We start from the raw sequence: 15,721 nt of genomic DNA, 5'->3' as shown, positions 1-15,721 counted from the left end.
ACATGGCGTGTGTCCTGTGGCCGTGTCCTTCACACGGCTGAGGCACACGGCCGTGTCTCTGCCCATGTATTTACTACAGAGCATTCTGTTTTACCTAATTAGGGTGCAGGGGACACAGGGTCGGATCACATGCCCATGGGGCAGACTGTGTATCACACACGGCCAAGACACACGCATGTGTGTCTATCCGTGTGGACAACTTGAAGGCTATTTTCCAAGCCAATTGCCACCCTTATTTACACAAACATATACATGACTTCAAAGGCAATTAAACATGGCATAACTGAGCACTTAAACTTACATAAACAAGACATGATCATGATCATTTCATCTTTACTAAAACATGCATATGACTTCATACTTGGTTAAGCCAAATTTTATAAATTTGCATGCACTAAGAGATGTAGACTACTTTCATTTAACATACTCATGCCTTAGTTGTCATCATGCCATTCACTCACAATTCCATCAACAAACAATCATAGCCACAACACATCTCATCACACACTCAAAACAACCAACCACATCACAATTTCATAGGCACATGCATGCATATATGAATAGGTTTACAACCCAATAATCAATATGAGCCACATCTCATGACCTTATACAAAATGAATCAATATCAACATAAGCCAACACATTTGGCTAAACCAATATGACATATAACAAAAAGACCAAGTCCCTATACATGCCATACTCAAAATACTTGAATCCACTATACCCAAAAGATTAGTTTGATAGTGTGAATTGAACTCTGAAATCCTTCGATCCCTGAGCTAGTTTGGTGACACTATAAGAAAATGGGAAAGAAAGGGAAGTAAGCATAAAGCTTAGTAAGTTTGCATGTAAATAATTAACAACATTAACCATATATTATTATACACATAACATAATAATATTTATCATAATGTCATCAGGTATCATAGTTACATTTTAAGTCATGTCATTTGCATAATGTACAATAAGACTCATGATCATAATTCATTCATTCATTCATATCTTATTGAGGTCTCATCGATTCATAATCTCAATATTTATGAGCTTTGTGTACGTACCTGTACCCTTTCAACATGATCATACTTTGTCATCTCTTTGACATAATCTTTGGATTAGGGAATTCTCATAAACATAGTAGGATGCCAATGCCGTATCCCGGATATGGTTTTACATGGGATCACATATCAATGTCAATGCCATGTCCCAGACATGATTTTATATGGGATCTCATATTGATGCTGATAGCCCAGCTATGGTCTTACATGAAATTACATATTGATGCCAAAGCCATGTCCCAGACATGGTCTTACATGGGATCGTACATAACCCTAATGTCATGACATTTGTATCCTAACTATTCCTAAGGTTCAACCGGGGTTTCGAGATATCAAACTTCGTCGAATTGTCACCGGGTCATCATTAATTAAATCCACAAAGACAATTACACAGTTCATGCAATATTAAAGCATTAAAACATAATAATGTAATGTTGCATTATTTACACACGAACTTACCTAGGTACCCAAAATATGACTTCTATTTGATTTACTCCACAATCTTGTTCTTTCCTCGGTTTAGGTCCGGACTCCGTTTTTCTTGATCTATAATAGAAAATTTTACTTATTTAATTATCACATTGTTTAAAATAGTCCAATTTAATGATCACATTGTTTAAAATAGTCCATAAATCATACTTTGGAAAATTACAATTTTTCCCTTAAACTTTCACATAACTACAACTTAGCCCCTAGGCTCGTAAAATGAAATGTGTTCGTTTTCTTTGATACCCAAGCCTAGCCGAACTTATATCAGCCCAAATTTTCTTTCAAATTAGATTTTTAACCACCTATTTTACAACTTTTACAAAAAGGTCCTTTTTAGGCGTTTTCATGAAAAACCACTTAGTAAAAGATGTTTATCATGCATCAAACTTTCATATTCCTCTATTAAACACCAAAATACATGCATGTCACACATGGGTAAGTTTTTGAATATGAACCCTAGCTCAAAATAATGGTAGAAATAGCTAGATCATGCTTCAAAGATCTCAAAAATATAAAGAACATTAAAAACGGGGCTAGGGTGTACCTACAATCGAACTTGAAAGGATGAATAAAACCCTAGCTATGGCTCGTTGAGAATTTCAGCTAAGGAGGAGGAAGATGGATACAATTTTTGAATTATTTTTCCCTTTTTATTCTTTTATTAACCAAATGACAAAAATACCTTTAAGGCCTTTCTTTCAAAAAATTTCTATTCATGCCCATTTTTGTCCATAAAAATAGAAATTGGGCAAATTTCTATTTAAAGACCTCTAATTAACAATCCATGGCAATTTCATGCTTAAAGCTTCTAGAACTCACACTTTGCCAATTTAGTCCTAAATGCCAAATTGGACATTTTTTCCATAAAATTTCTTCATCAAATTTTCACATAAGCATGCAATTATATCATAGACATCATAATAATCATAAATTAATTATTTATACTTTGAATTTATGGTATCGAAACCTCTATCTTGACTAGACCCTAATTTGGGATGTTAGAGGTTGGGCACACAGCCATGTACTAGACCATGTCGATGTCGCGACTCACATCACAAATACGTGAAAAACACAATTTTTAGGCTTTCTAGGCATTCTATAGCCTATAAATACCAAATAGAAGAAGAGAATAGGCAGCCATCAGAGAGTATTGAAGAAAACAACTTGAAGAACACCATTGAAGGCAACTCTGAAGTAGACTTCCATTAAGATTGAAGACCTGCTTTTAATTTCTTTGAAGTTATTATGAGTTTATTTATTTCTTGTGGTTAATCTGTCTTAAAAATGTTTTTATTTACAATTATGAACTAATTCTCTAGATACCTAAAGAAGATGAACCCTATGTTGAATTCTATTATTTAATTTCTATTTAACGCGATAAATATTTGATTCTTGTTCTCAGTTATGTGTGCATATCTCTTGTTTTAATATTTCCTGAGTACTATTTCATGTTTAATGTGTTTAAATCAAAGGAGGAAAAGTCCCTATTTAAGAGTAGATCTAACATAATTGAGTGGAGTTGCATGCAACCCTAGAAATAGGACAATATAAATCTACCGGATTAGAGTCAAATCTAATAGGGGAACCATAGATCGAGCTAATGAGACAATAGGGGTTTTAATTAGAAAGAAATTTCAATTAATTAACCTAGAGTTAGTTGCTCTTACTCTTGAAAGAGATTTAGCATAATTTAGGGATTTCTACGGATCAAGATACCAAGTGAATAAAACATTTAATTCATATTCATAATGATAGATGAAGTTTAGGTGGATTCTTTCCTGGGTACTGTTTAGTTTCTTGGTTATTATTCAATTATTTTCCTGATTTATTCTCTGACGAGTTCTTTATTTGATTAATTTAGTAGATTTTAGCTTAAACCAATCACTCCAATTTGTTGGTTAAATAATAGGAAAACGATAATTACTAGTAGTTTTAGTCTCCGTAGATATGATATCTCTACTCACCGTAGCTATACTATTTATCGATAGGGACACTTACCTTTGTCGTATTTTTAGTTAGTTTTGTGACTATCAAGTTTTTTGGCGTCGTTGACGAGGACTGAAATATTAGGAAAACTTTATTTCTATTAATTTAGCCATTTTTATTTTATTTTTATATTTTTGTTTTAATTTAATTTCTACATTTTAATTTTTCTTTTGTTTGCTTCTAGTAGATTCTTTTGGTTTATGATTAGAAGATACCCGTCGAGACCATTGCTTTTTGACAATGAGATTGAAAGTACTGCTCGTAAAAATCGTAAAGAGGCTAGAGAAGCAAGTCAAAGTCAATAGAATATAGTAGACGAACAAGAGGACAACAATATTATCGAGTTGAAGCTGAACACAATTCAGATGGTGCAATAGTATGTTCAGTTCGATGCTTTGCAAGATGAAGATCCAAGCACTCATTTGGCCAATTTCTTAGAGATTTGTGACACTTTCAAGATTAATGGTGCCACTAATGATGCCATTCACTTACGATTGTTCCCTTTCTCATTGAGGAACAAGGTAAAATAGTGGTTAAATTCTTTACCACGAGGTTCTATCACTACTTGGGCTCAAATGACAGAGAAGTTTCTCTTGAAGTACTTCTTACCAGCTAAAACAACTAAGTTGAGGAATGACATTTCTTCCTTTGCCTAAATTGATTTAGAGACATTATATGATGTATGGAAGAGATTCAAGGACTTATTGAGAAGGTGCCCTCATTATGGGTTACCTTTGTGGTTACAAGTTTAAACATTCTACAATGGTTTGAATCCCTCTACTAGGCAGTTAATTGATACAGCAGCTGGTGGAACAATGAATAATAAAACACCTGAGGCAGCTTATGAGTTTATTGAAGAGATGACACTAAATAATTATTATTGGCAAGTTATGAGAACAAAGCCGATGAAAGTAGTGGGTGTTTTTAATCTGTATGCAGTCACCATGTTATCAAACCAAGTGGAAACACTGAACAAGAAAATTGATTGTTTATATTTTTCTACGCAGGTGAATCCAGTGATGCAATGCGATGCAAATGGAGTGGGGAATAATTCAGAATGTTTACCTTTCCGTCCTAGCACAGATTATGAGCAAGTTAATTATATGGGTAACAATTTTAGACCTCAAAATAACCTTTATAGTAATAACTATAATGTAGATTGGAGTAACCATCCCAACTTTTCTTGGGGTGGTCAAGGAAATCAAAGAACACAACCCCCTCCGGGCTTTCAACAACCTTATTAGCAAGAGAAGAAGTCGATCCTTGAGGAGATGTTGGCAAAATTTATCTCGGTGTCAGAAACTCGTTCTTAAAACACCAAGGCAGCACTAAAAAATCAGTAAACATCAATTCAAGGACTTGAAAATCAAATAGGACAACTTGCTAAATTAGTTTCGGAATGACCATAAGGTAGCTAGCCTAGTTAAACAGAAACTAACCCAAGGGAGCAGCTTCATGCAGTTACTGTTCGAGACATGGAAAGGTTTGTTGAACCTGAATAGAAACTAAGACAAGAAGTTGTGGTGAATAATGATGAGGTTGAGGAAGATAAGAAAGAGCAAAAGTCAATTATCAGAGAATACAAACCTCGAGTTCCAATATCCAAATGTGTTGAAGATAGACCACACAAACGAACAATATGGTAAATTTCTTAAGCTCTTACAAAAATTGCACATTAAATTACCGTTTGTTGAAGCTCTTTCACAGATGCCAAATTACGTCAAATTCTTAAATGAGCTATTAACAAACAAGATGAAGATAGATGAATCGCTGACTGTGGAGCTCAATGCAGTTTGCTCGGCTATTGTACAAAACGAACTACCAAATTAAGTTAAAGATCCAAGGAGTTTTACTATTCCTTATCTCATTGGTAGTTTAAATATTGAAAATGCTTTGGCTGATTTAGGGGCTAGTATAAATGTTATGCCTTATAAAATGTTTAAAAAACTTGGTCTTGGAAAACCCAAACATACTAGGATGAGTATTCAATTAGCGGATAGAACAATTAGATATCCCAGGGTTATTATTGAGGATGTACTTGTGAAAAATTAATAAAATTATATTCCCTGTTGATTTTGTTGTATTAGACATGGACGAGGATAGTGAGGTACTTTTGATCTTAGGTCAACCCTTTTTAGCCACTACTAGAACTATTCTCGATGTTGGTACAAGTGAACTTGTGCTTTGCATAGGTGACGAAAAGATTACTCTTTAAGCTTGTGATTCTGTAAGAGTCTCTAGTGAGCGAGATGATACTAAATGTCCTGCTAATGTTAGTAATCATGTAGCTCAGCGTTCTTTGCAAAACATCCCTCGTGAAAACATGTTGGAGCCATGTCTTGAAGTTGATAGAAATGGAACAACATATGAAGAGCGAATGGTGCAACTAGATGAACTAGATGAATGGTGAATGCATTTTGAAGAGAAACCAAGAAAACACGACGAAGACACAGAGCGATGCCATGATATGCATGTGATGAGAAAGAACCAATTCAAGGTTAGGGACGAAGTATTGTTAGACAAATCAGATCCATGAATTTTCCCTTCAGAGCTTGAGTCGAGCGGATCAAATCCATTTGTGGTGCTAAATGTTTTTCCATACGGTACAGTTGAGGTAACATATTCTGAGTTCGACATTTTTAAGGTAAATAGTACTCGACTCAAACCTTATTTTGGTGTTAAAATAGTTAACAAGAAAGAGGAGCTTTGGCTCCAAGAACCATCGTAACTGTGCGCATACAAGTTAAAGTCAAGCTTAGACTCTAAATAAGAGCTTCTCGGGAGGTAACCCAAGTGTTTAGATTTTTTTAATTCTTTTAATTTTATTTTATGTTAATTTTAATTTTCAAAAAAATTTAAAAATATTTTGACCCACACTGTCGGGACACACGGGCGTGTCCCAGGATATGTGTATATTCTAGCAAATGATAGAGAGTTACATGGTTTGAAGACATAGTCGTGTAGGTCACACGACCTGAACACACAAGCATGTACTGGGCTGTATGAGTCCTAGGACTTAATTTTTTTGATTTTGATTATTACACAGCCTAAGGTGATCCACATGGCCTGGTGACACAACCGTGTGTATAGTAGAGTGAATTTTCTAATTTAATTACGAAACCGTGAGTTACATGGGCTAGAGACATAGCCATGTGAGAGACACGGCCTGTCACACAAGCGTGTGTGAGATCATGTACCCCGCAGACCTTGCACACAGGCATGGGAGAAGCGAAGGATGTTCACACACTGCCTGACACACGGGCGTGCCCAAGGCCGTGTGACCACTAGCTTAATTTTTAAGCGACATACGAGATAAGTAATTTCCACACAGAAATGTGACACAACCGTATGGCCCAACATGGGCCTTTACACGATCGTGTCCCCATTTTTAACCTTAGCCCTCATCTGTTTTTGTCTTATACCTCCCCCAACCCTTTCCCAAAATCCCTAGCCGCCGCCAATCTTTTACTCCCTTCTCTAGTCCGTTCACACCCTTGCACCCTCCATTCTCCATCATCCTCTCACCCATTCGACCCTCTCCCTTCTCCTCTTCTCCCTCGTTGAGAAAACCCCTCCCCTCTCTTATCGAAGCCGTAACCCATCCTCCTCAATGTTCCCCTTTTCACCATCGTCAAACAACCCCCCACCTTTGACCTTCTCCTTTCCCCTTTCCCCTTTTGCCCTATTCGTTCTTCGCGTCGATCGCCATATGCACAGCCCCTGCGCCATCAACCCTCACGGTTTTCCCCTTTCCTTCTTTTCTTTATTTTATTTTATTTATTACCTATTTCCTTTACTTATATCTCTTATTATTTGTTTTATTATTATTAGTTTTTTCTTGTTATTTATCTTAGTACTTTATACTTCTTTTTGGGTTGATTATTTTCTTTTGGTTGTTTTTCATATTATTCTTATTTTCATTCATTTTATCTATATTTTCTTCTGATTATTATTTTATCATATTTTTGTGATTATTTGTTTTGAGTGTTTCATTATTAATTGGTATTTTGATTACCAGGCTCTAGTTGTTTTTATTTTATTACAATTTTCTTATTCTGTTAGTACTATTTTTATCATGTTGGTATATAGTTATATTTAAACTTGGATTCAATATATGTCATGCAATTTAATAGATTGGAATAATTGTTTTATTTGATGTACCGATTTGTCTCTTTTTTTGCTTTTTTACTATCTACCCTGATTCTTCTGATATTTGATTTTATTCTAGGTACATAATGACGAACAGAAGAGGAAAATCTAAATCGCAGTTCCCGCTTTGAAAAAACGGAAGACTCCAGGTGCAGCCTCATCATCAGGCCCTACCTCTAATGCACACCATCCATTTCTACGATTTTCATAGGGTCCTTAAGAGGACTTATGTCAGCATCTCTGAAAACGACTGTTGGTATTGGGCCTTTGTATTGATTGGATGGCCTTAGAACAAATTCATTTAGCTGATAGAGTGCGTGCACTAATTGTTATAGATCTATGGAACCGTTTCTTCTCTATCATTGAGCCTACCTACTCAGTGTTAACACTAGATTTTTTCTCGACATTCATTCTGCAACACGTGATGTCAAGCCACAACAAGCTGTGCACTATTTCTTTCAGACTCAGCGGTACGACGTGTCATTTGAGCGTCCCAAACTTTGGAGTTGCCCTTGGACTCTATACTGAGTAGTTCATGCATGTCCAGAATTTCTGTTCCTTATACCAGCACATCTGTTATTCACTGTCTCTAAGCTGGACAGAGTTTACTGCTAGTACGATGCCCTATAACCTGAGTTGGTCGAAGGCGACTTCACTATCGACGCTTATTTTTTATGGAACATGGCGATGGGGTGCACCTTCGACTTGCTTATTCCATCACCCTTGCTTGCCGCCACCAGACAGAGCGTAGTAGGAAGGGTCTTATCTGTATGGGCCGTTATGTGACTCAACTAGCATAATATTTTGGTCTCCTCGACACTCTAGAGCAGTCCTCCTCCTTTACATTGGTTGGACAGATGGCCCTATAAGGGCTATCCATTATGAGTCATATGACGATGATTGAGCGACAGCGTGGAGTGGGTCCTCCTTGATACCAACTCTCTCATTCTGATCCTCAGGATGAGCATGAGGACTTTTCTGATGATGTACCTTTTCACCATGAGGATCCACATCATTCTCCACCTCTGAGTCACCCTACTGTTGCTGCTACCCTCGCAGATCTCTTCGAGCGATTCACCCGTTTTAAGCAGTATTGTTTGAGCGGTTTGACAGTATTGATACTACTTTGCAGCAGATCTGTCAGCATCTCCACATTTCTTCTATTGAGCCTACACCTCACGATCCCGATGCCTCTCACGATGAAGATCATTGATCTGTTTTCTTTATTTTCTTTTAACTTTTCCATAAATTCTAATTTCATCCCTAGGCTCAGAAAATGAAACTTGTGCAGTTTACTCCCTATTTCAAGCCTAACCAAAATCCCATTACAAAATTTACAGACATGCATTGATAAAAATTTGGAATTTTTTTATCAAATTTCACAATTTTACATTTTAATCCCTAAATCATGTTTTTATTAAAAATCACTTTGTAAAAGTTGTTTATCTATCAACAACCTTTCATTTTCTACCATAAATTTCTACTTTTCAGCATATTCATCCATGACCCAAATTTCATACCTTGATAACTTTTCAAATTAATCCCCCAAATAAATAAATTAGACTATCCCGATTCCAAAAATATAAAAATTACTAAAACCGGGACTTGATTTCATATCTTTTTAAGCTTGGAAAGTTTTCTACCTCTCTTCTAGGGCTTCTGTAGAAATTTTGGGGAAGAAAACATGAAAATAAGATTATAATTTCCTTTTAATTAATTATCATCTTTTAATTTTTGTGATTTCCAGTTTAGTCCCTACTCTTTTCTAATTTTTCCAAGGATGAGTCATCAAAAATCTACATACTTTTCTTTAATGGTCTAATTACCATATAAGGACCACTAGTTTTGAATTCCATAGTTATTTAATCCTTATTGTAACACCCCCAACTCGACCTAGACGTTATGGCCAAATTTGGTGCGTCACATCAAACCATTTTTCAAATTTGATATTTCCGGTGAAAATCCATTACTGAATCTAAATTTATTAAACCACAGTTCCCATCAAAACATTTACCAATCTTTTTGCCTTTGGTATATTACCTCATTTAAACTCGCGGAAGCATTTTGAAAACTTTGTTGTTGGAAGCTCGTATTCCTTAGAAAAATCATGCCATTTTGAAATCTCGAGTTTTCCTAGACTAGCAGTTTAGTATAAGAAATCACAATCCAAATTAAAACTTAAAACCCACCAATGGCCTTATTACATAAAAAATCCAAACCGAAATCTAATTGCAATTAAAAGAAACAGAAACAGTAGTGTGGCCATCTCCGAGCCCCTCGCAGCTCCTATCTATCTAAGGCTGGAAATTACCTGAAAGGTTAATAAATAGGGTGAGTTATGAAAACTCAGTGTGTAATCCCAATAACAAACAAACAGTGAATAACACGGTATCCGTACAATTTGGGCCAAAGCCCTATTCAGTCTCGACATATACTGGGCCAAAGCCTTTCGTTTAACGGTTATTGGGCCGAAGCCTTTTCATAAATCATATCACTGGGCCGAAGCCTTTACTGTAAACGATATGGCCCATAGGCCCATTTCACTATCACATGAAATACCAATGAATGTATGCAAGCCCATTTGGGGAGACTACTCAACCCACCCTCTGCTACTCTCCACCCGTACCAACCAAGCTCTCTATGTGGGGAATAACTCAACCCACCCAACCAAACTCTCCACTGGCAGCATAGCTGCTTTATCATATAACTGGAGGCCTAGCCTCTTTTAATAACTGGGGCAAAGCCCTTTTTGATAAATTGGGGCAAAACCCTTTTCGGTAAACTGGGGCAAAGCCCTTTTAGCACTTCCTCCATTTTTATAAAACCCAACCCATGCAACATGTCATGTATGCAGAATGTAATGCCCATGTTTGAATCAAACAATCACAGTCAAGTCATTCATATCACCAACATATATTCACAATCAAATCCGTCAACCACATAGTCCAAGTCAGTCACTTGCCCACAAGGGCAAAACAATCATTTAACACCCTAGGGGCAAAATGGTAATTTTACCCCACAAGGGTATCTCGGTAATTCTACCCTACAGGGGTGTTTCAGTAATTCTACCCTACAAGGGTATTTCGGTAATTCTACCCTACAGGGGTATTTCAGTAATTCTACCCTACAGGGGTATTTCGGTAATTCTACCCTACAAGGGTTTTTCAATAGTTTTGTAAATCGAGGATAAAACGGTAATTTTGTAAATTCGAGGTATTTTGGTAATTTTTACAAGTTGAGGGTATTTCAGTAATTTTACAAATCGAGAGTATTTCAGTAATTTTGAAAACTGAAGGTATTTCGTTAATTTCACAAATTAGGGGTATTTTGGTAATTTTACAAACCAGGGGTATTTTGGTAATTTTGTAAACCAAGGGTATTTTGGTAATTTTGCAAGTCGAGGGTATTTTAGTAATTTCACAAATCAGGGGTATTTTGGTAATTTTACAAGTCGAGGGTATTTCAGTAATTTCACAAATTAGGGGTATTTTGGTAATTTCACAAACTAGGGGTATTTTGGTAATTTTACAAACCAGGGGTATTTTGGTAATTTTACAGACCAGGGACATTTTAGTAATTTTACAAATTGAGGGCATTTTAGTAATTTAGTAAACTAAAGTATTCTAAACAGGGATAACAATACGAATGGGCCTAAAGCCTATTCTCGGACCAAATGGGCCCACACGCTCGTGTGGCCCTTTTAGCCCAAATCTAGCCACAGATATGAGGTTCACTTAGCCAAGTCCAATATTTACTACACAATCAAACAACTTATCCAATTGGGCCCGTAGGCCCATTTGGCCCACATGACCCCTTTCGGCCCATCGCGGGCCGAAGTAGCCATCCTACAGCTAGAGTAGCGAGAAAATACACACCTGATAGGAGACTGGAGTTAATCCGCACTCCGAGCACTCTTAGCCGACGCCCAACCCAAACGAGCACGCCATAAAACGAAAGGGATCAGCCAAGAAAGGTACCTTTACTCTCCTCATAGTTCTCTCTATTTAAAGCCAGCTTCGCATCAACTCTTATGTTAGTTTCCCGATGTGGGATCCCTCCATCATCAGAGTTTAAATTCAACACCAACTCTTGCCGCCCCCTGTTAGCAAAATAAATGCTCTTTGCTTGCCATGGGTTTCAAACCCTGGACCTCCTTACCAACTCTCTGACGCCACCCTCCTGCCTCTTATGTGGCGCTACTTTGCCACTAGACCGCAGGGCTTTTTATGGCACAATTTCTCCAACAATATTCTTAAGGCCTACCTACTACACCCAGGGTTTGATTCACCTTAAACCAAAATTTTTGCTAGAGTCCAAGTTTGAACCCAGGACTTCTCCAACACTTCTCAGCACGCTTAACCACTAAAACAAGCCTTCATTAACGAAATTTACAAGCACAACAAAATATTATAAGCTTCCTTCAACCGCTCCCATGCTCAAGGCCCAAACTTCTAGGCCCAAATTCAGGGTGTTACACTTATAGTACTAGAATTTAACTTTCGCATTTTATGCGATTTAGTCCTTCTCTTAATTAAACATTTAATCGATAAAATTTTCATATCAAAATTTTCACACGACATGTCTATCATAATACAGACCATATAATAAAATAAAAATAAACTTTATTTTCAGATTGGATTTGTGGTCGCGAAACTGCTATTCCGATTTCCCTGAAAAATGGGCTATTACAAGCCATCCCAAAGTAACTCGTCATAAGATTTTATAGGGAGGAAATGCCAAGGCATCCATGCTCCACATCTGCATGATCACCACCTATGCTTACTGATACTGCTCTAAGATCTTATAGTAATTTTGAACAGAAAGTGATTGATGCACTTGAGATGTTGTAACAATAATTTTGCATATTGGTGAAACACCAAAAAAGGCTGGACACTGATTTTGGCCGCGCTCAAGAGGAAATGGCTCTCTTTTAGGGGTATATCTGATGAAGAGATAAGGCTTTGAAGAAATCTCTTTAGAAGAACTTTACAAGAACCGTGCCTCCATTCCCTATTTTTCTTGAAAAATTATTGTTGGAGCCTGAGGAGGAGGATAACGATGACAAAGAACCTATTACGGAGAAGCAGACCACAGAAAAAGAAGGAGAAGCAGAGAAAACTAAATCTATAAATGTTGAATCTGAGAAGGAAGATGATTATGTAACTCAAGCTACTACACTTGCAAACACCACCACTACACCGACTACTGTACCTATAAGAAAGCAATAACGTGCAGTTCATCAACTGATTGATGATCTCACGAAGTTAGACATTGATGAAAAAGAAGAGGTGCCTATAAACCAGCTAAAATGAAAATGCTACAATCAAACTACTGGAAAATTCGTCCAAGATGATACTGGTGAGATAGAAAGGAATTAGCGCTACAAACGTGCTGTCAAGAAATCCACCCAACCTAAATAGAGTAACTGCAATTCTTTCCAAGCTTTTGTTTTTCTTTCATTCATTTTATACTATATGTTTCTTGCATTCATATTTAGTTGTCATGGCATTTTTATAGTTGATAGTTGTTGTTTTTACATTTTTCCATATTTCATTGTTCATGCATTGAGGACAATGTATCCCTTAGGTTAGGGGGTGTGTTGTGTTGTACATATAGTATACTATAGATAAATGCTTTAATGTTCATGCATTTTGTTATTCATTTTTCCATTACATACAAATGCCAAATTGCTAAATTATGATGAGTATATTGATATCAGTGATGTTCGATGAGGATAATAACTTTTCTACTAAATTAGAAAATTGTGGAAGTTAATTAAGCATGTTTGGCTTAGGATAGTTGTTTGAAAATTGATTCCTAAAAGTAGAACAACTTAAGTATCAATGCAATTAAGTTTGTAGTAGGATTCTTTTAATGCATTTAGAATTTCTTGATCCTAAATTCAACAATTTTGTTATAAGTGAAAAGGAATACCTTAGCAATAGTTTTATACTCCAATGTTTGAAACTGTTAAGTAAGTCAATAATGCTTTGTTTGCTCTATCGTATTATTGATCAGAAAAATTAGTTCAAGTAAGAGAGAAAAAAAATTTTTAGGTACACTCCACTATAGTAATAGGTTGATTAGCTAATGAGGTAGTTGTTTGCTCCACCCATATTTTTAGTTAAGAGCCTTATCTTTATAAGTGAAATACATTCAAATTGTGGCATGATATACTACCTGGTAATCTAGTGTATGCTCCATTGATATTGTCAAGTAAAGAAATCATGTGACAAGATGAAGTCCTTCCAGAAATTAATATTTGTGATTAAAATCTTGAAATGACTGAATAAGTGAGAATAGTGAAGTTGAGTTTAGAGGAAAGATATTTTAAATATATTAGGATAGGTCTGCTATAGTCAAAATTGCATGATTATTTAGGAACTTTTATCTTTAGGAAACATTTTCTCCACTTCATTTGCTAAACAAGCCTATAAAACTCGAACAATTTCTATTTATTTAGAAGACTGCTGAGAATAGAGGTATTAAATATACCTCACATGGTTTAACAGTGCAAATGGTAACTGTGTGTTTTGGAAAATATTCATGCATTCATGCATACTCATATATATTTTGCTTGAGGACAAGCAATAATTTAGGTTTGGAGGTGTGATAACTCTTGAAAAGAGTTATATTTCAAACCTCTAGATTGAATTAATTGTTTGTATTAAGTAAATATGTTTGCATTTTTAGATATTTTTAGAACATTACATAACAAAAGTTGGATTATGCTATACATATTATTATTTGTTACTTTTATTATTGGGGAAGAAATGTGTTGTTTGTAGTTTGTAGGAAGTGCAGGATGAAGAAGAAAAGAGAGAAAGGATATGAAAATGAAGGAAGTGAAATATTGCTATGAAAAAATGTTTGTTAGATTGCCAATACAAACCATGGCAATTCCAGGAAGTTGATGCAGCACTCAGTCCACGTCACTCTCAGCTAGCTGTACTTGTGCCAGATAAACCACCCTAAAAAAGAGGAAGCAAAAGGTGTGCTGAGAGGGAGGGACCTACCCCATCAAAGAAGGAAAGAGAAAAGAGAAAGGAGAGGATCGAAGAGAGAGAAAAAGAGAAAAATAGTTTTTATCTCTCTAAATCAGGTTCTCGTGAATTCTCAAAAAGAGTGGAAAGGGTAGTAGCTTACAGAGCAGAAGAATTACAAATGCAAGGAAGGGGAAGAGAAATCTACCTTGGGTTTTGCATCAAATCTCATTATTAGAGTTAAAGCTGGAGTATCGAAAGCTTCTTATGGTTCTACCTTTATTTCTTGATTTGAAATTGTGATTCGTTAATTTAGAGAATGATGTTGAATGATTTTATTATGGATTTGAATGTTCAACCCATGAGGTTATTTTCTTTAGGTTGGAATTATTTTGGGTGAACATTTACTCTTTGTAATGACCATGGTTTGATTTTTAGTTGAATATTGTTTCATTCAATTTGTGATTGTTTTTAATGCATGCATGCAAGCTCTAGACATAAATGACTGTGTAGCATGTTATTAGGTCTAATTTAATTCTGAAAAAATTAATTAAGTTGGATTATAATTGGATGATACAAGAAAGTATTCGAAAGAATATTTGTAGCAATCTAGACATAGAAGTCTCGATCTATACAGGGAAAGGGAGAAAAATCTGGATATCATTCTTGAGTTTTGTAGACATACAAAAACTCATAATGATAGCTCAAAGTTTGGCTTTCGAAAGAAGCAGACTGCAATAGTGATTCCCTAAGCAGTAGAATAGTCAAGATTTTTCCATGGCATTATTATGTTATAAAAATAAACCCAAGTGATTCCAACCTTTATCATTCAACAATACAAACTCTTTCTCACTTATTCTTTGAGAATTACCATAGCATTTCAATTACCCTAGCATATTTTTAGTTATAATTGATTTTATTAATCCTTCATTACATCTATTTATCAACTAATTGCTTATTCTTCTTGTACAATTTAATTATCCAGTTTCATAGTAATTGTATAACCAATTATTTTAGTCAGATCCGATCCTTGTGGAGACGATACTCACTCATCACTTT

The 15,721-nt window shown here is 35.7% G+C and overlaps 1 non-coding gene across 1 annotated transcript; it reads right to left on the bottom strand.

Annotated features, from left to right (window-relative positions):
• Positions 1-4,153: 4,153 nt before the first annotated feature.
• On the bottom strand, positions 4,154-4,260 carry LOC121205933 (small nucleolar RNA R71). Its single transcript, XR_005901006.1, has one exon. It is a non-coding gene; the product is annotated as a small nucleolar RNA R71 (small nucleolar RNA).
• Positions 4,261-15,721: the final 11,461 nt, after the last annotated feature.

The sequence above is a fragment of the Gossypium hirsutum genome, chromosome A08 (assembly GCF_007990345.1).
Source record: "Gossypium hirsutum isolate 1008001.06 chromosome A08, Gossypium_hirsutum_v2.1, whole genome shotgun sequence".
Lineage (NCBI taxonomy): Eukaryota > Viridiplantae > Streptophyta > Magnoliopsida > Malvales > Malvaceae > Gossypium > Gossypium hirsutum.
Note: the sequence above shows the minus strand (reverse complement) of the source record. Positions and strands in the feature narration are given on the sequence as shown.